Source organism: Chiloscyllium plagiosum, chromosome 21 (genome assembly GCF_004010195.1).
Source record: "Chiloscyllium plagiosum isolate BGI_BamShark_2017 chromosome 21, ASM401019v2, whole genome shotgun sequence".
NCBI lineage: Eukaryota > Metazoa > Chordata > Chondrichthyes > Orectolobiformes > Hemiscylliidae > Chiloscyllium > Chiloscyllium plagiosum.
Genome location: NC_057730.1, coordinates 39,726,714 through 39,752,245, shown reverse-complemented (window position 1 = coordinate 39,752,245; position 25,532 = coordinate 39,726,714). Strand labels below are relative to the sequence as shown.

The following is a 25,532-nucleotide window of genomic DNA, read 5'->3' as shown; positions in this document are numbered from 1 at the left end:
GCAATATTCCAACAGTGGCCTAACCAATGTCCTGTACAACTGCAACATGACCTCCCAACTCCTGTACTCAATACTCTGACCAATAAAGGAAAGCATATCAAACGCCTTCTTCACTATCCTATCTACCGGTGACTCCACTTTCAAGGAGCTATGAACCTGCACTCCAAGGTCTCTTTGTTCAGCAACACTCCCTAGGACCTTACCATTAAGTGTATAAATCCTGCTAAGATTTGCTTTCCCAAAATGCAGCACCTCTCATTTATCTGAATTAAATTCCATCTGCCACCTCTCAGCCCATTGGCCCATCTGATCCAGATCCTGTTATAATCTGAGGTAAACCTCTTCGCTGTTCACTACACTTCCAATTTTGGTGTCATCTGCAAATTTACTACTGTACCTCTTATGCTCGCATCCAAATCATTTATGTAAATGATAAAAAGTAGAGGGCCCAGCACCGATCCTTGTGGCACTCCACTGGTCACAGGCCTCCAGCCTGAAAAATAACCCGCCGCCACCACCCTCTGTCTTCTACCTCTGAGCCAGTTCTGTATCCAAATGGCTAGTTCTCCCTGTATTCCATGAGATCTAACCTTGCTAATCAGTCTCCCATGGGGAACCTTGTCGAATGCCTTATTGCAGTCCATATAGGTTACATCTACTGCTCTGAGGATCTGGATCGGCGCAGGCTTGGTGGCCAAAGGGTCTGTTCCTGTGCTGTAATTTTCTTTGTTCTTTGTTTGCTTTTCCTGGAGCATAGGACACTGAGGGTGTGTATTATAGAGAGGTGTAAAATTGAGGGGCATCAATTGCACAGACAGAAAAGAACCTTTCTCCTTTGAGGAGGGAGCAGTGACCAAGGGAACCAAAGTAAGGTAAGGGGCGGGAGGTTTGCATTGACTTCTCTACACTGGGGAGACGAAATGTAGACTGGGCGACTGCATTGAAGACCACTTATGTTCTGTCTGCAAAAAATGACGCTGAGTTTCCAGTTGACTGCCATTTCAATACATCATTGTGTTCCCTGGCCAGCATCTCTGTCCCGGGCTTGATGCAGTGCTTTAGCAAAGCTCAGTGTAAACTGGAAGAACAACATTTCATTTTGCACTTGAATACCCTGTAACCTTTATGACTCAAAATCGAGTTCAGTAATTTTAGGGCCTGAACACCTTCACCCATGTCCTCACCCTAATTCCCCACACACCAGGCCTTGTCATCACATTTCCATTAGCAGCTATTGATTCTCCGAGGTTGACCTTTATACATTTCTTTCTTCAGTTGCTATTCAGTCTCTCTGGCCTCCTCTCCATTTATTGTTTGCTCCTACTCCCTCCCCTGACCCAACTGTAGCATATACATCAACCTTTTCCTAGCTACAGTCATGTTTCCACAGATGCTGCCATACCTGCTGAGTTTTTTGAGCATTTTCTGCCTTTGCTTTTGTTTCTGATTTCCAGCATCCACAGTTTTTTTTTGTCTAGGACTTCTGGGAATAGGTTTAGAGGAGAGTTGGACTTGAGGCAGTGCTGCGTGGGATTCTCTGATTTGAGGTTAAAGGCAGATTGCTGGGGATACAGACAAAGAAAAATGTTAAAACTTCGCAAAAGCCAGAGGTTTATGAGGTTAACCCATTAAAAAGTTAATTTCGATTTATTTTCTTTCCCTGGTAAAGAATCCATTGTTCACCATCAACGTCAGGGCTTTTACTAGCTCCTCTGTTATTATAATGGTTTCAATGACTTTTGTCACTTGTTGCTGGGAGTTTACCATCTACTGTTCTTTTGCGATTGTTGACTGCAAAGTCCACACAATAAAAGATTTGAGATTCTAGGAGGATGGAGTTTAAGCTCTGTCCTTGTAATCACTCTTGCAACTTTACAGAACTGTGGTCAGTTTGCATCATGTCATCTGCAATGGCAATGTTTTGTGGCTGGCAGTGTTTATTTTTAAATAGATAAGTGAAGTTTAATTTAAACATTTTGATTTTTGATATGGTTAATACATTAATAACATGACTGTACATACATTTTATAGTTATTTTATCACCAGTTGTGGTAATAAAAAAAGACTGTCGTTGCCCTATTTGATGTAAGGTCATCAAGCTATAGATTTACCTCTGTTAGTCTCTCCACAATATCACCTGACCTACTGAGTACTTTTAGTATCTTCAGATTTGCAGTGTTCACAGTAATTTTTAAATGAAAATATCATTGTACCTAGTTTTGGTCGAATTCAAGGATTGTGATGGTTATTAGTTGTCAATGTTGATCTGTTCAAATTCTTAATATTGAAAGATTCAATGTCAGGTAAAGAATTGAAAATCACAAAGTTACATACTGGACCTTTCCTTTCCTTAAAAGGATACAGTTCAATAAAATTCTGCTAGATCGTGATTGAAGCAGGTAGCTTCGGTGAATTTTACAATCAATTATAAGACCATAAGACATAGGAGCGGAAGTAAGGCCATTCTGCCCATCGGGTCCACTCCGCCATTCAATCATGGCTGATGGGCATTTCAACTCCACTTACCCACATTCTCCCCGTAGCCCTTAATTCCTTGTGACATCAAGAATTTATCAATTTCTGCCTTGAAGACATTTAGCGTCCCAGCCTCCACTGCACTCTGTGGCAATGAATTCCACAGGCCCACCACTCTCTGGCTGAAGAAATGTCTCTGCATTTCTGTTCTGAATTTACCCCCTCTAATTCTAAGGCTGTGTCCACGGATCTTAGTCTCCTCGCCTAATGGAAACAATTTCCTAGCGTCCACCCTTTCCAAGCCATGTATTATATGTACTTCTTGAATGAGAAGGAGTTGAAGATTATAATAAGAAAGTGACTGTATGAGGTTTGAGATCTATGCAGATAGTATTCCAGGACTTTCTCTTCCTGAATGATCTTGTACTCAGTTAGCCTCTGGTGTTATTGGGTGTGTCTGTGAATTTTGAACATTTTGGAGCAAACTCCAAGTATTGTAATTTCCAGAATTCCTTTGTAAGTTGAATCTTCTGCTTTATGAAACTGTTGAAGATAACGTAATTACCCATCAGGATATAATTATATAATCAAATCATTTGAAACAAAAAAGGTAGACTGATTATCTGCAAGTGAAGAGCAGCTGTACTAACACACAACTTGAACTAAATACTCCATTATCAAGGGTCAAGAATTTCCACTGATCTGAGGTCTGGACCTGCTATTTTTAGGTTGTAACTTCCAGAATGCATTCCTTTTAAGTATTTTGCCTAGTTGATGCATTCAAAGAAAACATTCATTTGTGACCAACGTTAATAAGTATTCATGTAAAGAGCAATTGGCAAAATAAAGCAAGTAAAACCAGAAAATGGAAAAGTGAATAATTATTATATCTGGGTAGTTCTGGATAAAAGATTATGTTCACACAGGTATGGTATTTGAGTTGGTAGGTCTGCTTTAAGATTGGCTTTAGACCATAATACATTTTTGATCACTGGTTATTCAGTGTTTTTCATAGTGTAGCAACCATTTCTACCAGAAAATTCAAAGCAAAACATATCTTTGAAACTCCTTTATGTTCTTTCTTGTGTTGTGTTCCATCTCCAGACTGTTTCCTTTTAGTTTCATGATTCTTTCGCCCTGTCTTATCTGCATCCTCTGTTTGCCACATGGTGAGGTAATTGACCTATACTTTGTATCTCTATTATTTCACATTTCTGATATAATTCCAAGTTAACTGTCTCCTCAAATATGGTTGATATTTAACATTTGATGCTGATCTTTTGGCAATGCTTGTCAAAGATCACAAAATTGATCTGTAATTGTTTTGCTCAAGAAGATATTGCTTATTTCATTATTTTCTGCAGGATATGACTACAATAGATAATGCACTTATATGTATACAGTAATGTGAGGTGAACTGAATTCTAAATGAATGGAATGCAATTTGCTTCATTTTATATACACTTTTTAAAGTGCTTGGCCTTTTGGCCAGTTTTCAAAAACCAAAGGGAAACTTAAAACATCTTAAAAGGTCAAATTTCTATATAATGCTTTGCAATATGAATAATTCATATTTTACAGTCAGCAAATTCAGCAAATAAATACATAGAAAATGCACTTTATAGATCAGTGGGATAATGCTGGAAATATAAATAATATTGTCTTCATTTATTGGGAGGTGGAATCCTTTAAAGTAGTTGAGCATCTTTTAATGAGAAATATCGTATATTTTGAAACAAAGGAAATAATAGCTGTAGGAGAACTGCTGCATAGCAAAGTGAGCTTAGTCTAGCAAAGTTAAAAATCACACAAAATGCCAGGTTATAGTCAACAGGTTTTATTGGAAGCACTAGCTTTCAGAGCGCCGCTCCTTCATCAGGTGGTTGTGTGTTGGCATACACAGTTGACCTCTTTGATGCCCTAAACTTCGAGGGCATTCTGGCCGACTGCAGGAAAAAGTAGTCAAAAATTAATGCCATGTTGCTCTCACTTAAATTTAGGACCAACTAAAATCTCAAATTATTTCTAAGCCAGAAAATACTCCTTTTGAAAAACAATGGGTATAAAGCTGTTATAAATTGGTCGACTATTGGAGAGCAATATACTTAAATGGTAGAGCTTATCTGATATTCAAAATATGGTAACACGAAAGTTAATTGCTAAGAGTGTGACAACATGTTCAAGAATATTAGTTACTAAGTGACTTCAGTAATATCCATGGCTGAAACAGTCAACACTATGTGGTAGAAGAATGCACTAGTCATACTTTTCTTTGAATCAAATTAGCCTTGCCTATATTCTGTACTCATAACCTGCATGTGCAGTGGGTTTATGCCTCATTGAGGAGTCTGATAAATGGTCTGTCAGTGGGAGGTTTTTGTCCTTAGCCTGTTATCTGGTTCTGCTTACTGTCTGCTCACCACTCCTACCATCACCTCTGAAATCAATAACTGTCTAATTATTAGTTCTGTTGGCCCCAACAAATTTTGCCATCAGCGCCATAATCAATCAGGCTTGTTCCCAGGTGGATCCTACAGCTTGAAACATTGCTGGGTTAATTGTCAAGTAATTTGGAACCACAGACGATTTATGTTCATCATTAATTTTCGTAGGGCTCGTACTGGGAGGAATAAAACTCAAACCCAAGGCTAAGGTGTGTAGGCCACAGGAAATAATATATTAATGTTGCTTTTCCTTGTAAAGGATAAAGAACATATATATTCTTTTCCATTCAATTCTGATTATCGCAGAGAAATCAGGAAACTTCAGTGTTATTCTAATTAGGAAAAACACTAATTTGTGAAAGGATTAATTGTTTTCATAACTATGAATATGTGTTTTGTAGAATTCACATCATTAACCAAGCTGCAGCTTTTGTACTGAGAGCTGACCCAGAGCTTGAGGAGTGAAGGCTGCAGTGTTCTCTCTGATGTTGGTTTAGCAGCTAATTCAATAAATTGTATTTAAGGTTATTTTTGCCTTGTTTCCACTATTATAAGCTGCCTTCATCCTTCAATGATATTAGTATATCGACTGAAGTGAAAATGCATTAGTACTAACGTGGCAAGTAAAAATGGACCATCTTCAATAATTTTCTGTTACCTTAATCTGAAATCTATTCTACTTTCTAACTAATGCTCTTAATTTCACCAGACCATATGGCAGACAGGAAGGTAGCCGGTCCATCTACCAGTGCTTCTTGGAGCCAGGTCCAAGGAACTCGGTTAGAGCACAAGGACACACAACAGAAATTGCTGGAAAAACTCAACAGGTCTGGTAGCATCTGTGGAGAGAAAGCAGAATTAATGTTTCAGGTCAAATAACCCTTCTTCATAATGTTAATGATGTAAATTCTACAAAACACAAATTCATAGTTGTGAAAACAATTGATCCTTTCACAAATTAATGTTTTTCCTAATTAGAGTAACCCTGATGTCTCCTGCTCCAGAACTCTCCAGAAGAATTTTGAAGAAGGGTCATTGGACCTCAAATGCTTTCTCTCCACAGATGCTGGTGGACCAGTTGAGCTTTTCCAGCCATTTGAGTTTCAGCACTTGAAGGTTTTTTTTTGTTTAGAGCACAATGAATCAATCTCTCTCTTTTCATTAAATGGGAAGCTGATCTGAGATTTACAATTCTGATGCCAGTTGAGCTCACCAGCTTGAGCCAACATCCAACTACTGCAGATTGTTAGTGCACTAATGTGGCAGGTCCACTATGTGGCTTCCAGAAAAGTTTAAGTAAAATACAGTATGATACAAACAATTGGTTACTGTTATCTACGATATACTTGAAGGACTATGAAAATTTATAAAAGTTTTAATTCCTGAGGACTGCATAAATCATCTTAATTTGAATATGCTGGGGTAATATCGTTGGAAAGAGAGAAATATTGACATTTTTGTCTTATATTGATCAGAACAAATGCGAAATTGGCAAATTTCACATTATCACAACAAATTATTGTGCAGGAGAAAAAGATACTGACTGGTTGGCAAGTTGACTCTGAGCAGAGGCACTGACTTGGAGAGAGCAACTTGGAATCATTGCTTCCTCAAGCTGCCAGGTTTTTTGAAAAATGTGCAATGTTTGAATGTATCCCTTACATTTGTAGAGAATGGATCTCTGTGTATGAATGTATGTTGCTTCTGCCAAGCCTAAATGAGCCACATTGTGAGCTGAATTATTTAGAATTTATTGTTAGATTAGCTATTGGCTCACTAATGATTGTTTTGTATTGCTTTCTCCATGGCAATGACTTGACCAATCAGCAATCTTTTCTCCTATCGTATAAATTGCTGAGATCATTTGAAATTTTGTGTTCTTGTTCTTATCCTTATCTTGATGAATGCGAGATGAGAAACTTTGACACCATACTGAAGTGAAAAAATTATTAATGTATACCGATTTGCAAAAACATCAATGTTTATGTTGTGGCCAGAGAAACAAAGTTAATGCTATGAATCTCCTATGACTCTTCTTCAGCAGTTCTGTGTCAACTTTGTTTCTGTCACCAAAGATGCAGCCAGACTTGCTGAATTTCTCCAGCATTTTCCCTTTATTTTAGATTTTCAGCATCAACAATATTTTGCTTTCACCTGTAAGCTTGAATAATACTGTGTTTAATTTATGTATGGCAATGTTTTATTTTTGTTTTAATAGGAACCACCTCCAGGATAATTGTTTGGTTAGTTGTGTGGCATTCTGTGCTGCTGCATTAGCCATAGAAGTCTAATTCTGATTTTTGTTTCCCATTGTATGTGTTTTACATCCTGGTCCCGATGCATGTAAGACAAAAAGCAGTGGCTCTATGTTTCCTTCGAACAATGTTAAAGTTTACCAGTGCATTTTTTGTGACCCATATAATGTTTGTTAATCCTATGATTTTGAATTTGTGTTCTATACTTATTTAAGTGACAGTTTGGATTTGGATTTTCTTGTTCATGTCATGTTAAGTTGTTAAAATCTGGATGACTGCAGTTGACTCTTCATAGGTATGTCAATCTAAGGAGAAAGTGAGGACTGCAGATGCTGGAGATCAGAGCTGAAAATGTGTTGCTGGAAAAGCGCAGCAGGTCAGGCAGCATCCAAGGAACAGGAGAATCGACGTTTCGGGCATAAGTCCTTCAAGAAGGGCTTATGCCCGAAACGTCGATTCTCCTGTTCCTTGGATGCTGCCTGACCTGCTGCACTTTTCCAGCAACACATTTTCATGTCAATCTAAGGGCATGTATATGGCCTAGTAGGACAGTAAGTCAATCCTTGATTGTGAATTATAGATCAAGATCACTAACCAATTGCAATAATGCTTCCAATTCTCAAATTAGATTTTATCACTGATTTTTAAAGCATGAATTCAGCAGAAGTGATTCACAAGTAGATACAGGGAAATGGTTTCCTTCAGTGAGGAGTAGAAAAGAAGGGGACATAATCCTAAAATGAAGTACAGGCCAGTAGATATATTTTCCAAGAATCTTGTTCTTCTGAAGACCATGGCTGCTGGATGAATTAAAATTTTCAAGCTTGGGAATTACGGTATTTAAGGGTCAAAAGACATATGAAACAAAAATGCGTAAATGGAATTGTAGTATACATCAAAGGTAATATAATTAATTGTTGGAAAAAGCTTGAATTAGTATATATTCAGCTTGTATGATTCTTTGCTCAAAGCAATTTATCGCAAAGCTGTGAGACAGTTGAAGGAGACTGATGGGTAATTACCTTTTCTGTGCCAATTCAAATTTGCTTCTGACATTTATTATTTGTCTTAGGAAACTAAAGATTGGTTACTTGACATACGCTGTATTTTTGTCTCACGCATTTTGAGAGAAACAGTGTTGGCCGAAGTCACCTCACAAACAGGGTTTTACATGAATCTGTTAAGGCTGCAGAGAATGCTTGCAACTATGTCACTGGTATGGTTGAGTAAAATAGCTCCATGCTGCTGAAGCTAGTACACACACATCTTTGCTGAAATGAATGCTAGCAAGCATACTTTGAATATGGATTTGCTTTAAGTATTTCTTGGAACAGTATTTTCTTAGCCACTAAAGTGTATTTTTTAAAACATTGATTCCAGCCTTTCACATTCTATTGTGTGTAAACCAATTTTGGAGTGCCCAGAGATTTTCTATTTCCTGTCTGCCTTCCACTGGTACTACCCAAAGGTGGCACAGCCAAGATTAATACCTTGCCCTGTTGAGGAATTATGTGCTTGAACCTGTGTCCTAACTCTGTATGGCTCATTTTGGAGTTACAGCATTTTCTGGACCTGTGCCAGCCCTCTGTTTCTTGCACTTAACCTGTGACCAAAATTGGTTTGCATGTTGACCAGCATATTAGAATTGAGGAATATTGCTCTCAAATTCCAAAGAGTGCCTTCTATTAAAGTCAACATATTGGATATATTTACTTCAATTATTTTCAGTTTATTGCCAGATCATAGAAGGTTTATTTACAGCAGCATCTCTGGAGGAAGCATAGGTTAATATTTCATGCTATCACTTTTCTTGCTTTCATAGTGGTGGATTCGGATGTTTATGTGGCCTGGTCAGTTGAACTCTTGTGTTTCTAATCATAACATCACCTTTGGAGAATAGTTCTGTGTCAAATTTTAGTTTTGACCTTTCACCTCCTCTTCTCCTTTAATTTCATGCTGTAAAAACAGCATAATGAGGGGTTTACTGACCCAATTGGAAGTTTTAATAAAACCTATTAGTGCTAAAAGTTGTGCCTTAAGGAAACAATTACTAAAAGAAACCCAGCTTGGTGCTGGCCTAGGTAATGGACATTCCCATTAAATGTTTCCAGATTGGTTGTTTAACTCTTGCACTACCTTCCTTCTGCTCTAAGTGCTTTCAATGCAAATTCTGTTTGCAAAGGTACACTCTTGAACACCAAACTGACAAGATTGACCCTGCTTTTTGCATGGAGACTGAACTATGGCTTTAATATAGAACTCATAGTTATGCATATGTAACAATGACTATTGCTTTCCAATCTGTAGGTGTAACCACTACCTTTTCTAATTTCAGACCTTTATTCTTGGGAAGCAAGAACAAAATTAGTTCAATACTAGTTAATATTAGTTTATCCTTCCTTGAAACAGTTGGCTTAAAAATTGTGAACACTGATTAGTTGCCTTTGTAAGTAATAGATCTAACATTAAACAATGTTGTTTAATTATTGGATGTTTTCTATCAAATCTTCAGCAATGTAAATATTTCATGTTCGTTTTTTGCCAATTTATGGAGCAATGGGAATTCAAAATCTGATGTTGATAAATGTTTAAAGGATAGAAAACAAAAAGGTACTGATTGAAGGGGTAATATAATGAGAGGGCACCATGAAATTATGGGAGAAATTAATGTTTGTACACATGGCAATATTTATCCAAGTGATATGGATTCATAGCTCAATATAACCCATCATATTCAGAGTTAACAAATCACAGAGGGCAGTCAGATTTGAAGGGATAATGAAGGACCTATGAAATATGTCATAGAGTCATAGAGATGTACAGCATGGGTAAAACACTGCACATTGGGAGAAAGAATGCAGCCAGATCACTTCTGACTAGAATGTAATTCAGGGAATGCCATGCTACAGCAATTTTGGATGGATAGTGATTTGCAGAGGTTTTTATTTGACTTATTAGTATGGAAGTTATAAATCAATACCAAAATCTGTTAGTATCTGCAGTTTGAAATATTGCACATGCAAATTACTAAGAATATTGATTCAAACTTTAAATGACATGGTTAGGAACAGCTTCTGAAGATATGACTTTTGTACAGTCTGGTTATAGAATGGCATTTGGTAAACTCAAGGTATTGGCAGGCAAGATGATGTGAATGTTGTGCAGCAAAAGTAATGTTCAAGAAAAGGTTCTTCTGGGGAAACAAAACCAAAACTTTACTCAACCATAAGATGAGGGTGAATGAAAAGGCTGCCCATTGGAAGTATTCATTCTAGACGTAATGTACTGTGCGTAAACCAGCCATCGTCACTACACATTATTTAAATTATAACTGATGGTGAGGAGGGAAGTTAAACAAAATGTATTATGTGTACATTTTTATATCACGTCAGTGTGTCAATTCCATGGACCTTGAATGGTTATGTTCCTAACTTGATTCTGACAGATTTAGATTTTCATGTTGTAATTGAGTGTGCACGTTACAATAAGTTTAAACTTGTTCTATAATCCGTCTGGGGAAATCTTAAACCAAATTAATCAAATTTACAGAATGAGCACCAAACGAAGTAATCGCCAACAAGATTTCACTTTTTGTAGCATTTATTTTAACATGACTCAATCAACAAAAATTAAAGTTTAATTAACAGGCAAATTATGATTGACATGATCTATAAATTACACATAGAATAGCAAAACCACTGTCATATTTTAAGGGAAACTACCAACATTTTTTACAATTTTAATTCCCAGTTATTAACTGAATATTACACCACAGAATCTCATGTTTTGAATTAAAATCTTCTACAGTACATGAGTTAAAGCAAATACTACAAACTTAGAAAAGAAAAATAGGAATTGACTTTTGACCCCTCAGGTCTGCTTACCCTTCAGTAGGACCATGGTTGATCAGTTTTTATTTCACACACTGTATTTTGTAACTATTTCTTCTTAAGCAAGAAAACCGGAACAAGATTCTCCCTGGTCCACTTTTACTTCCACCCAAGAGTCCCCCAGTGCTTTACAGGATACTGATGGCTCCTTCACTTCTCTCGTGGCCATTTCAAAGTATGCCATAGCTCTTAGTAATTCATTGCTGTTCTCCTTTTTTTAAAAGTTAATTCATGGGTGTCATTGGCTGGGCCAGCATTTGTTACATCCTTGAGAAGGTGGTGGTGAGCAGCCTTCTTGAACCGTCACAGTCCATTTGATATAACCATTTTGATCCAGCAACAGTGAAGGAAAGGAGGTCTATTTCCAAGTCAGAGTCCGAGTAGCTTGGAAGGGAGCTTGTGGTGGTAGTGGTAGTGTTCCCATGCATTTGCTGCCCTTGCCATTCCATATAGTAGTGGAAAATGCTGTATAAGGAGCTTTGGTGAATTTCTAAAATGCTCCTCTGGTCCCACTATTCTCTGAGATTTGAGATTTCTTAGGAGGCCCTCTACTAGCATTTAGTTGGGTGACCCACCAACTCTCTTTAAGAATCTCTTAGACAGAATTTTATCTGTGGTGCATCTTTACTGACTGGGGAACAGGAAACGGGCACTGATTCTATTTTCTTTCTGTTTGCTGGTTTCCATGAAATTAAAATTTAAAGTGTCCACTGTATGCAGGGTAGGAAAACTATTCAGCGGTGAAACCTCCGACCATCAGCGAGTGCACAAGGTATGGCAATTTATAAAACAAATTGCTGGACAAATAGAGAAGCTTTTCATAATGGGTACAATTTTACTGCTTTAACTTAAGAGTTATTGGGAGCACAAAAGTAGCACAGCTACTTTCATGTTTAAATTGCACTTGTAACTATTTCGCATTACATTAGCTTCACTTCACTGTGAATCGTCATAATCATTATGGTGGGTAGCATTGATGGTTATGGGAATTAGATAAACTTCTTTTCTGTGGACAAAATAATACTGTGTTTTTGCATTCATTATTTTTATTGAGGGTTCAGATTAGAATCCTGTATTGTATTTGCCACTCTGGTGGATGTGACTGAACCTACAGACTCAGCTGCCTTCCCTTCTTTGTATTGTCTGAAATCACTCTCAGTTGGGATGATTGCAATGTTCTGATGAAGTCAAAGCTCTGTAAGAATTCTGCCAGTCAAAAACCTGAGATGGACCCAATATGAATAATACTGTCACCATCCTTTAGGCCCTATATTTTCATACCAATGGCACGGTGGCTCAGTGGTTAGCACTGCTGCCTCACAGTACTAGGGTCCCAGGTTCGATTCCAGCCTCAGGCAACTGTCTGTGTGGAGTTTGCACATTCTCCCCGTGTCTGTGTGGGTTTCCACTGGGTGCTCTGGTTTCCTCCCACAGTCCAAAGATGTGCAGGCCAGGTGAATTGGCCATGTCAAATTGCCTAGAGTGTTAGGTGTATTAGTCAGAGGGAAATGGGTCTGGGTGGGTTACTCGTCGGAGGGTCAGTGTGGACTTGTTGGGCCGAAGGGCCTGTTTCCACACTGTAGGGAATCTCTTCCACTCTTCCATAGCCAGAACCCACTTTACATCCCTCAACTCTTAGCATTGACTCATCTTTGCTGGTCCCAAACCTCCATGCAAACAACAATTCACCTGCTCCCCTCTCTGGTGCTGTAGAATTCAACAAGGAAAGCCAACTACCTCAGACACAACTGCACCAAAGTTGACTGTAGAACACACCTTTAAACAGATGTACACAGTTACCACAAGATTGCTATATACTATTGACTTTACCTTGAAGGTAAGATGGAATTTTGAAAAGATTTCAAGTCAATGAGTACTCATTGTCATTTAAAAAGAAATGGGTAGTTGTCACAGGGTGGCATGAAACCTGACACAGCACAGACAATTTGTTTATTTAATCTCCGCACTTCAACCTGTTGGGAGTTTAAAATTTTGGCTTGTGCTTATTTCAGTCACTCCACATCATATTTCCCACTCCTGCGAGCACCATAAAGTGTTCCTGTCCTACTTCAACCGTGGACTGAGGCTCATGCCTGTTTTATTGCCGAATGACTTCAGCACAAGGAAAATGTACTTGGGTTTTTGATGGCTGTCTAACACTGGTTTACAGCTTTGACAGATCAGTATTCACTCAGGAACAGGACATTGTTGCCGATGTGAATACTGAGTCACAATTAAGTAGAATGAATGGCTTTGAGATATGTAGGGAAGAGGTGTTGGAAATTCTGGAAAGGGTGAAAATAGATAAGTCCCCTGGGCCTGATGGCATTTATCCTAGGATTCTCTGGGAAGCAAGGGAGGAGATTGCAGAGCCATTGGCCTTGATTTTTATGTCCTCGTTGTCTACAGGAATAGTGCCAGAAGACTGGAGAATAGCAAATGTGGTTCACTTGTTCAAGTAGGGGAGTAGGGATAACTCTAGTAACTATAGGCCAGTGAGTCTCACTTATGTTGTGGGCAAAGTGATTGGATAGGAAAAGTTGGAGCCCAGAAAGAAAGAGGTAGGTAAACAAGCAGATCATGTATTGCAAGCCTGGACAGAAGTAAAGCGGAATAGATTATAATTAGAGCTAAGAGTAGGTAAGAATGGGTGACTGTGTGAAAAACAACCCATAATCATAACAGGACCAGGTGTAAAGTGGGTAAAAAACATGAAAGAATGAAATCAAGCTCTAAAGTTATTTGACTTGGTGTTGAGTCCTAGAAGCTACAAGGTCACCAAGTGGAAAATGAGATGAAGTTCTCCATTTTCTGTCCTTAAACCAGGTTTTCACTGCAAGCTGTCACTTATCTTCCAACTGCTCGAGGCTTAATTTTGGAAACCAGTCCTTTATTGGTACTTAATCAAACATTTTATTAAAATTCATGTAGACAGTTTGCATTAAATTCAGTTCAACAGCTTTCTCTGTTGTGCCATCAAAACAAAATGCAATTAGCTTATTCCATCATAATCTGTCTTGTTAAGCCCACCACTTTTTAAGCAATGTTCTGTTATTTGGTTTGCCACAACATGCTGTTTCCACATGATTGTTTGTGCTTTCAGCTCACAAACTTTATTTATAACACATTTTTGTGTGTTTACATAGACACAGGTTAGGAATGTCTTATGTTCCTTGTTGGCCTTAACCTGCTACTTCCTTCTTTAATCTAGTGCTAGTCAATACTTTCACTCCTTTATACATCTTTTCTATTTCTATATGTTGGAACCCACTCCCTTCCAATTTTGATTAAATCTTTTTCAACTTCCCTGCAAAGGCATTGATCCCAATTATTTTGGCATGCAAAAGTTTAAATAACCATCTCCTGTCCTGGAAATGATTCTGATATCCAACAACTCTGAAGTTCAAGCTTTGATCCTTTCTATCTTCTGGCAAGGGGGCATAGCTTTAAATTAAGGGGGGGGGGTGGTAGGTATAGGACAGATGTTAGGGGTAGGTTCTTTACTCAGCGAGTCGTGAGTTCATGGAATGCCCTGCCAGTAGCAGTGGTGGACACTCCCTCTTTATGGGCATTTAAGCGGGCATTGGATAGGCATATGGAGGATAGTGGACTAGTGTAGGCTAGGTGGGCTTGGATCGGCGCATAATCAAGGGCCAAAGGGCCTGTATTGCGCTGTATTCTTCTATGTTCTATGTTCTATTTCTGGCTCTGGTTCTCCCATAGCAGGTCCAAGGCTTCAACTGTCCATTTCTGTGAAAAATCACAGATAAATTTAAAAACAACATACAAAATCTCCCTGCAAATTTACCTGGCTGCAATGTTGCACACCTAGGATGGACCAGCTAGAGCTTCAAACAAATAATCTTAAATTCTTCAAACCTTTTCTTTATTCTGAGAACCACATGAATAAGTTAAATCTCTTATGAATATAACTATAGACCTTTTTGTGTAACTAAGACATTGAGAAGGAGGTTATTCTTTATTTAGTGATTTCCCACTTCCAGGTCTAACCTTTTGAAACTAGCATAGGCCATCCTCTTAATTTTAATACCTTCAATCTAGTCTACCAACTTATTACCAGGTGCTTCCATTTTCTTATATTTAAAAAAAATTCAATGCCAAACTAAAACTTATATTCCTAAAACATATGAATCATAAAGTTAGACATTTTTGCTAAACAAAACGGGCTATCTGACAAAATTATAAGTATTCATATCTGTCTCCAGAAAAATATCAGGCACCACATTGTCAACCCCTGGAATGCAGGATCTCTCAAATTCTTTGCACAGTGACTTTGATCCTGAGTCACCTGCAATATAACCGTAACTCCATTGGCAACCCCTGGAATCCAATGGATTGGGGAGCATGCTTTTTCCTAGTCAGATGCGCTAAATCCTTCCTTGGCCTATGCCCATACTCAAACAGCCTTTGTCGAGCGAAAGCAAGTTCTTTCTTTGCGGTTTGTGTAAGTATTGAATTCAATCAAGCTGGGAGGGCCATGATCCATTGTAGCTTATTCACTGAAGGCAGCGCAAAATGTGCCGCCTCGGCAGCTTTCAACTGCGTGTCACGTAGACGCTGCTGTTCTCCCTTCTGTCGTTTCCAGCTAGCTGAATAGGAAATAGCTAATCCCCTAGCAAAGGCCTTAGCAGTCTCCCATAGCATAGATGGACTACTAGTCGTGCCTCAGTTGATAGTCAAGAACTCCTGAAACTCCTTCATAAAGTATTCCACAAATTTGGAATCCTTAAGGAGAAAAGGATCCAGATGCCAGTGCTGCACACCTAGCCCGTAACGTTTGGCTTTAACCGCCAAATGTACTGCCATGTGATCAGCGATAGCTATGTTCCCAATTTTACAACCCATAATCGAATCTAGGAGGGTCGAGGGAGCCAGAAAAGGATCAGTCCTCATGTGACATTTATGTGGGTTTGAAAAAAAGGTGACGACCCTACCGGTAGGTGAAGATATATCCAAGGGCTTTTGCCTGAAACGTCGATTTTACTGAAGCTCCTCGGATGCTGCCTGAACTGCTGTGCTCTTCCAGCACCATTGATCCAGAATCCCCTCCATATATCCTGTCCACTGTTGGATTCAAAGGACAATTAAAATCCCCCCTCTGTAATAATGTGCTGTGTTCCAAAGGCACTCAACTTAGAAAAGGCACTAACCAAAAATTTGAGGGGTTGCGCTGGATGACAGTAGACGTTTAAAATACCACATTGCTCTCCATGTATCAGAGCCTTAAGTATCACAAACTCCCCTTGCTTATCTTTCATCTGTTCTAATAATGTGAACGGAAGATTTTTCTGTATGAGTACCGCCACTCCCCTACTTTTAGTAGTAAAGGATGAAAAGAATACCTGGTCATAAACCCCTGTTGTAGCTTTAGGTGTTCCCCATCATCAAGATGGGTTTCCCACTATAGAGCAATATCAGCCCTTTCCCTCTTAAGATTAGAAAGCACGTTTTTCTTTTAACACGTGAATGAGTTCCTTTGATGTTTCAGGTGCATTTAACAAGACACTCAACCACATCTCCTGTCAGAGACGCTTGAACTCCCAGGAGGGAGAAATCTGCTTGCAATGCGCTGAGCACAAGTAAAGACTCAGAGTCGCAGAATTGTGTACACAAAAACCACTCTACCATAACTACAAATGGCTATTGCTACCAAAAAACTACAAAGAAATCCAACTATAAAACTTTGAACGGGAGACTCTGCCCCCTGCCCATAGGGGGCACTCACCCTACCCTTTCCATCCTTCATAGCTCCTTCAAGCCTGGACTATGCCCCAGCCTTAGGTTAAAAATACTAAACAAGGAAATGATCCTTAAGTCAACAAAAAAGACAAAGTCAGGATAAGCACTCTGTCCAGTTATAAAAATACAATAGGAACAACATATTCCAAAGATTTAAAATAAAATTATTAGGGAAAGAGAAAAAAAGGGGAGAGGAGAAAAGGAAAAAAGGAAAAAAGGATGAACATTAACCATATTCTTCAGACCAGTTGGTCTATTTTAAAGTGACTACAAAGGACTTAGTTTATACATTTGACTCAGCTGATAAAGCTGAGTCCTCATGGCTGAAACGGAGCACTGTGGGGTACCTCATGGAGTACTGGATGCCCAGGTTCCTCAGCTTCTTTTCAACTTCATCGAAGGACTTCCTCTTCAAATTAAAGCTGCCGAGAAATCCTGGAAAAATGTGAGTTTTGACCCCTTGTGCAGCAGTGCCTGTGGGTCTTTTCCCAGTGATCTTCAGGCTTCTATCACTTTTTGCTTGTCCTTGTATGTGTGGAAGTGCACTAGAACCATGTGGGGGTGCTGTACCAGCCCAGACCTGTGCACTGTGATCTGATAGGCCCTTTCAATCTGCAGGCGTCCGGATTTGATTTGAAGGCCCAGGAATTGCGGCAGCCACTTTTCAAAGAAGCTGACTGGCTGCCCACCGTCTTTACCCTCCAGGAGCCCGACAATCCAAAGATTTGTCCACCGACCTCTATTTTTGAGGTCATCGGCTTGGTCTCATAAAGTCTACAGATTCAGTACCTGGATCCAACCAGATGAGGACTAGATGGCCGCTTCTGAGGCCTTGGCTCGACCCTCCACCTCCTCCATCCATTCTCCGAGGCCCTGGAGCTCCCAATCATGCTACTGCAGCATGGACAGGATGGGTTGGACCTGGGTACGGATCTCCTCAATCGCAGCTCCAACCTTCAAGGTCAGTCTCACCATTGCCACTGCCAATTCCTGTGAGTCTGTCAGGTTCCCCCGGGTTCAGGAGAGGCTGCTGCTGTGGCCTCTGGTGTGCTCAGTGCTGCAGGGGCGTGTCCTCCCTGCTGCTGTTTGCTCACTCAATTTTCTTTTGGCATGCTTGCCACTCCCAAATATTAACAAATATGTGTTATGTAAGGTTTTAAACTAATAATTCCTCCACATAAGTTGGCCAGGGATGGCAAAAAAAACACCAATATGCCTTGGCTATTAGGCAGAGCCATCCACGGTAGTTCTGCAAAATCGCTCCATCTTGCCATGTCATCCAAATGTCTTTTAATGTTTGTACCCACATCCACCACTTTCTCAGGAAGTTCATTCCACACATGAACCACCTTCTGTGTAAAAACTTTGCCTCATGTCTTTTTTAAATCCCTCTCATCTCACCTTAAGAATGTGCTCCCGGTCTTGAAGTCCCCCATCCAGGGAAAAGACAACTTACCATTAACTCTATCTATATCTCTCATTATTTTATCAGGTCACCTCCCAAGCTCCTACACTCCATTGAAAAAAGTCCCAGCCTATCCAGTCTTTCTTTATAACTCAAACATTCCATACCCAGCAACATTCTGGTAAATTTCATCTGAACCCTGTCCAGCTTGATAATATCCTTCGTATAACTGGGTGACCAGAAATGGACACAGTATTCAAGAAGAGGCCTCACCAATGTCCTGTGCAACCTCAACATGACTTCCCAACTCCTGTACTCAAGGGATTGAGCAATGAAGGCAAGCATGCCAAATGCCATTTTAATCACCCTGTCTATATGTGAAGCAAACTTCAAATAATTATGTACCTACAACCCTAGTCCCTCTGTTCTACAACACTATCACCAAATCTCATTGTCTCCTGCTATTAAGCCAATTATGTATCCAATTGGCAAACTCACCCTGAATCCATGTGACTTAACTTTATTAATTAGTCTACCATGCGGATCCTTGTCAAAGTCTTTACTAAAATCCAGATAACCAACGTCTACTGCTCTGCCACCATCAATCTTTTTGCTAACTTCCTCAAAAAACTCTATCAAGTTTGTGAGACATGATTTTCCTTGCACAACACGTTGCTGACTATCCTTAATCAATTTTTGCATCTCTTTTATCATCACTTTATAATCAGTAATCAAAACAAATATATGAGAATATAAAAATTGATCTACCCAAATAAAGCCTTTTTAAACCTAAAATTTCCAGGTTTGCACAGCAAGAGTACTTCGGGAATACTGGCCATCTGCTCGTCAGCTTGCCTTTAAAGAAATAGTTTCTTGGGCTTTGGATGACACTAGTCAGGTAGCATTTACAGTATCTAGTTGCCCTGAGGGAGTTATGGAACTGGAGTTCAGGTGCCAGACTGACCAGGTAAAGCATACTAATCACTTTGTAGCACCTTTATGATACAAACTCACAAATTACCTGATTTTATTGATTTTGCTTTCACTATTGCAGTAGTCAGATTTGAACTCTTGACCTCTGGATTCCTAGTCCAGTTCTTAATCCACAATTACAAGGCTATCTGACACCCTTTCTGGAAATGAACAGTGGTTTAAAAACTCACATGCTAATTATGGCTAAACAGTGCTGGAACAATAATTCATTGCAGTTGCTCAAGAAATTGTTGATAAATTCTTGTGTTATGTATTTATAATGTCTGTGTTGCTGATGAATGTTATCACTTCTCTTGAACCTCCCAAAGCAGATGGTAAGTTTTGAATAAAGTTTCTTTTTTTTAGAGGCTCTGATTTTTCCCAGTCCTAGTTAGTACATGTTGATTTATATATGAGAAAGTCAACCCCATCAGGTTTAATGTATAAAATGTGCATCCCATTTGTCATCATGTCAAGTTTGGTATGTTTTTGATTTATTCAAATGGTTTGGTTATTGTTTCCATGCATTTTATTATCCAACATTTGTGAATGAGATTCATTGACAATAATAATTTTAAAAAGTGAACTAAGTATAACTAATTTTGTTTTCTTAGATCATGTTATTGCACTTTTAGTTTTTTATGAGTGTCAATGATAATTGAACTTCTTTTGGTAGAAGATTATATATTTTATGTCAGCATTTTATGTTCTTCCTTCAGGTTATTTAGTTAAGTAGGTATGTGTGGAGGAGGTGATGATTGATAGACAATGAAGATGAATTGTTTTCAAGAGAACCTTGTTAAAATTCCAGGCTGTGCAGGGGCATAAAAATGCTCAAATAGAAAGAGAGATACAGATATGTGATGCACATAACAAGATATTATTGATTATGAATAGTGTTTTTAGATAGGCTAAAGACCATTAAGCTCAAATGATGCGTTTTTTTATAAATACGCTATCAAAATGATAAATGATAAAGTAAGAACATTACGGATTAGATATATAAATTTGTGGTCTGTAAAACCCAAAACATTTTCAATAAGATAATTAGTGATCTTCCTTTTGGTAAAATATGGCTTCTCACCAAATTGTCTTGGGGCGCCCTAACGAGAAACGTTCTGTTCCTTGTTGCTTTAGGTACTGGTGCTGTAAATTAATTAAGACATTTGGATTTTCAGTTTGCATGTTTAGAACTACCCTGGTCAAATCTCAAACTCTTCCTTTAGAAAAGCATTCCAACTTTCAAGTAAAGAGATTTCTCAGCACCCGAGACATGAAAGTGTGTTCCCCGCAAACCTCCATCTCATCACACAATTAAATCAAAGTCTTTCTTTTGTATCATTTTAAAAATACAACCCCATCCCCCAAAGAAAACTGCTGCTCGTGCTGAAGGCTTGTTGATGGTAGTAGGCATTCTGCCTGATAGCAGCAAAGACTTGAGAGACAAACTTGCCAGATGCCAATTTGATTCTTTAAGTTTTTTTAACTTATTAATTTTGCAAGTTTTACAGATTTTTTGGAGTTAAAATGTTTATTTTGTCTCCTCTTTGACCTTAACAGGGAAAAAAGTAATTTGTAGTTTCATGGATAGGTTAACCATTGTATAATAATTGATGTACATGAATAGCAATATTTACAGCAACCAAATATGTTTGATTGTGATTGCATAGGATATATAGGAAGGGACTACATAGTTTTCCTTTTTGAACTATGAAATACTAGGAGAGTTTTACAGTTTTAAAAATCAAGTGGGATTGAGTGATACGTTTAAAACTGGAGAAGATTGTGTTGCTTTTGGAACAGAGAGTTGGTTACATTATTAAACAGAGCAGCACCAGGAGATTTTGAGTTAAGGAGAAACTGCCAACACCAGCCCTTGGATTGGTTGAGCAGCAGTAACCTGTGAAAGCAGCACAACCAGAAACATCTAGACTTGGCAAACAGAAGATGGCTTTTCCCTTCTCTCTGCGTGAGTGCAATGACAAAAACACCCAGAGACTTAAAAAACATAATTCTATTATAAGAAAAGATTAAGGTCCACCTGAACAGTTATCAAATTAAGAAAGAAAATGTAACAGCTTGTTATCATTGTAAAAACCAGAAGAATCGTGAGAAATAACTGCTCACTCTGGGGACTGGACTTCTGACTTTCATAGTTTTGTTTTTCCTGACCATTTTCACAGCCATAATGTGTTAAATTGTCTGTCATTTGTCAGTCTTATAAATGAATGTATGTTTTTAGGCTTTTAAAAGGGTGTATCTTAAGTCACATAATAGGAGATGAGCAATCTTATATTCTCCACCAGTTGTTAAAGGATAAGTGTAGTTACAATAAATCTAGCTATTTTCATGTTTATGATGACATCTAGTGTGTATTGCTTTTGTCCTGAATATCAGGCAAATTGATCATGTATCAGTCTGGAGTATAAGGATGCAGAAATTATGCTGCAGTTATTCAAAACCCTGGTTAGACCCCACTTGGAGTATTGTCAGCAGATCTGGGCACCTCACCTTAGGACTGATATATTGGCTTTGGGTGTACAATATAGGTTTGCAAAAATAATACCTTGCTTTCAAAGGTTTAGTTATGATATTCCATCACTTTGACCTGTTTTCTCTAGAATTTACAAGTTAAGGAATGATCAGATTGAAGTCTTCAAGACTTTAAAAGGGGATAAAACAGGGGAGATTAGGATAATCTATTTCCATTGTTTGGAGATTCTAGAAACTCAGGGGCATAGTCTGAGAATGGGTGGCATGGTAGCTCAGTGGTTAGTACTGCTGCCTCACTGTGTCAGGGACCTGGGTTTGATTCCAGCCTCGGGCGAATGTCTGTGTAAAGTTTGTATATTCTCCCTGTATCCGCGTGAGTTTCCTCCGGGTGCTCTGGTTTCCTCCCACAGTCCAAAGATGTGTATTCACCATGGGAAATGCAGGGTTACAGAGATAGAGTAAAAGGTGAGTCTGGGTGGGATGCAGTTTGGAGGGTCGGTGTGGACTTGATGGGCTAAATGGCCTGCTTCCACGCTGTAAGGATTCTATGAATTAGAGCCAGATCTTTCAGGAGAGATGTTGGGAAGCAATTTTATATACAAAGGGTGGTAGTTGTTCAGAACTCTCTTCCACAAATGACAGTGGATGCAGGATCAGTTGTTAATTTTAAATCTGAGATAGATACTTATTTGTTAAGCAAAGCCATTAAGGGATATCGGTTAGGTCATAGATCAGCCATGACCTCATTGAAAGGTGGAAAATGCTTGAGGGTCTGAATGGCCTGCTCCTATTTCTAAGTATGTTGCTATCTTGCTTGTTTAAATTGGATATTTACATATTTATAATAACTTGTAGAATAGTGGAGTTTGATTATTAGTGCAATCTTTACAACTTGGTAATAACAAAATATTAAAAAAACTTATTTTCCTCCATGTTCTCTCTCCCTGTTAAGCACTGCTGGTGAATGCTGATTGTAGTAGGAATCCTGGCAAATATCAGTCTCCGAATCCAGAGATGCTAAGAGTAATTTTACAACCAACTACAATGCGGTCAACGCACTAAAACAAGTCATGCATCATACCTTGTTATTATGACTCAACTATTCACTGGGGAAATTCACTGAGGTACTGGGGAACCAAAAGCTAATTTTCCATTATTTCTCTTTAAATACAAATCTGTTGTCTGTAGTTATAGAAGTTGCTTCATATTTCATGTGCACCTTTCGTGAGTTTTCTAAATTTCTACATAGATAACACAGCTCTATGACATCACAAGTTGCTAATCTTGGTACTCCATTTTGTTAACTGTCTGAACCATCTTTTCCAATGCTGTATCCAGACGGCATATAGCTTTCTAAACTAATTCTAAACATTCTAGAAATAAATATATATTTTAAAAACTATCTTTTGGGCAGAGTTTATTTGCTTCTCTTTAGAGCAATCCTGATTATATTCTTCTGAATGCTTTTCTTTTTTTATTGCCAAATGGAAAACAATGATTATTGCATATAGATACAAATGAGATTTATCTTTGATTACTCTCCTTTGTTGAGGAGCCAAACATTGCATCCTATGAATATCTGAAATAGACAATGGCCTAGGTCAGCTATAAAGTATGATGATGGCTCTTTATTGTCCCTGATCTCGGGGGGGGGGCTAAATGATCTCTATAGTGAAAGTGAAGAGTGTTCTTTATGATAGTTGGCCAAGGTCCTGAATATACTTCTATACATGTAGATTTTGGAGAAGCTGATGCAAGGCAACTTCCTGCCTTCACTTTGGCCCACTGTCTCAGTACACCGTTTTTATCACATTTAGGAATTAGCTTCAACTTGTACAATTTTAGTGTGTACCTACACCATCAACATTAAAGCATAAAATAGTTAATTTGTGACCTAGTTATGTTGAGATGAATTGAGCCATGTTCTCAAATTATGAAATATGTTTGTTGAACAGATCAGTTTTATCTTCGAGTTAAAAACTAAGAATGTACACATGTAAGAAAGAGGGATCTTCTAATACAGTTTTCTTCAGTAAAGTTTCACCTTAGAAGAAATAAAATTTCACTTGTTAGAAAGAAGATACATACACAGGAAATGCCTCTTTTATAGTTAGATTAACTGTTAACCAGCTCAGATAGTCAATTTTAAAATACATGAGAACAAATTCATATGATAGAAGTCAGCAACCATCAGTAATTGCAGGGTTAATTGGGGCAGGCATCAGCCAGCTGACTACCATTTGTGAGTCGTTCTGTTTAACTAGCCCGTTTCTTCCCTTGATTGGTTTATCAATAAACTCCATGAAGTTTATTGCTCTGAGGTGTGTTATGGATTGCATTCAGGCAGCTGGCCTCTGATCTCAGGCGTCATTTATCCTCTTGAGGCAGCTATAATCACATTCTTTTGTGTTGTACACACTTTATAAAATACTTTCTGTTTTGACTTGAGGGTTGATTTTGGAAGCTGCTGGTTCAGTGTAGGAGGGAACTTTTCCTTCACTCCTATTTATGTTGGAATATTCCACATTTATAACGATTGTACATTGAAAATATTGCAGGCTGCAAGTTTTCTATAAAATGAAAGCTAATTTTTAATTTGTTCTAGCAACATAGAGTAATTGTACTGCTTGTGCATTGTTAGTTTTGAGATTTTATGATACTTAATAAACTTATTTAGTTTCAATGATACTGCAATGTTCGGATGACTGATGTAGAAATTGTACTGCAATTAAGATGCATTGAATTAACTTCTAACTCCTTCTTCCTCAATCTGTTTTGATATGATTTATTTACTGTCACATGTATTTTGTTACAAAATACAGTGAAAAGTGTTGTACACTGTTTCCACTCTTTCGTGCCATTTGAAAACACAAAAAAATTATAAAGGCAGAAGTATAATGAAAAAGTATTCAACTTCACAGTCCTTGGTTTACTTCATTTTTACACTTGTTCCAATTTGGGTTTCCTGAATTTTTAAGACTACGACAATTTATAAAAAATGTTGACTTTTAACAAAAAATGAAGGTGCAAATAACCCCCTTGGGATAAGCGAGGGAGGGATTGAGTTTGTGATGGAACTACTGACGTTTTACATCTGTTATGGTGTAATGCTGCAAGACATGCTGAGCTTTTAAAAAAGTGGGCAGCATGGTGGCACAGTGGTTAGCATTGCTGCCTCACAGCGCCAGAGACCCGGGTTCAATTCCCGTCTCAGGCGACTGACTGTGTGGAGTTTGCACTTTCTCCCCTTGTCTGCAAGGGTTTCCTCCGGGTGCTCCGGTTTCGTCCCACAATCCAAAATATGCAGGTTAGGTGAATTGGCCATGATAAATTGCCCGTAGTGTTAGGTAAAGGGGTAAATGTAGGGAATGGGTCTGGGTGGATTACGCTTCGGCAGGTCGGTGTGGACTTGTTGGGCCGAAGGGCCTGTTTCCACACTGTAAGAACATAGAACATAGAACAATACAGCACAGAACAAGCCCTTCGGCCCACGATGTTGTGCCGAACTTCTAACCTAGATTAAGTACCCATCCATGTACCTATCCAAATGCCGCTTAAAGGTCGCCAATGATTCCGACTCCACCACTCCCACGGGCAGCGCATTCCATGCCCCCAACACTCTCTGGGTAAAGAACCCACCCCTGACATCTCCCCTATACCTTCCACCCTCCACCTTAAATTTATGTCCCCTTGTAACACTCTGTTGTACCCAGGGAAAAAGTTTCTGACTGTCTACTCTACCTATTCCTCTGATCATCTTATAAAGCTCTATCAAGTCACCCCTCATCCTTCGCCGTCCCAACGAGAACAGGCCGAGCACTCTCAACCTATCCTCGTA

General features: G+C 38.6%; 1 protein-coding gene across 5 annotated transcripts in view; it reads left to right on the top strand.

Moving 5' to 3' along the window:
* The window catches only part of lmf1 (lipase maturation factor 1), a 598,451-nt gene that overhangs the window by 75,235 nt on the left and 497,684 nt on the right, over positions 1 to 25,532 (top strand). Inside the window, exon 1 of one of the 5 annotated variants that reach the window (XM_043711869.1) lies at positions 19,147 to 19,196. The exons of the other annotated variants lie outside the window; for them this stretch is intronic. The gene's annotated coding sequence lies outside the window, so the exon portion shown is untranslated. Of the gene's footprint in view, positions 1 to 19,146; positions 19,197 to 25,532 lie in introns of those variants that run through there. 5 annotated transcript variants of the gene reach the window in all.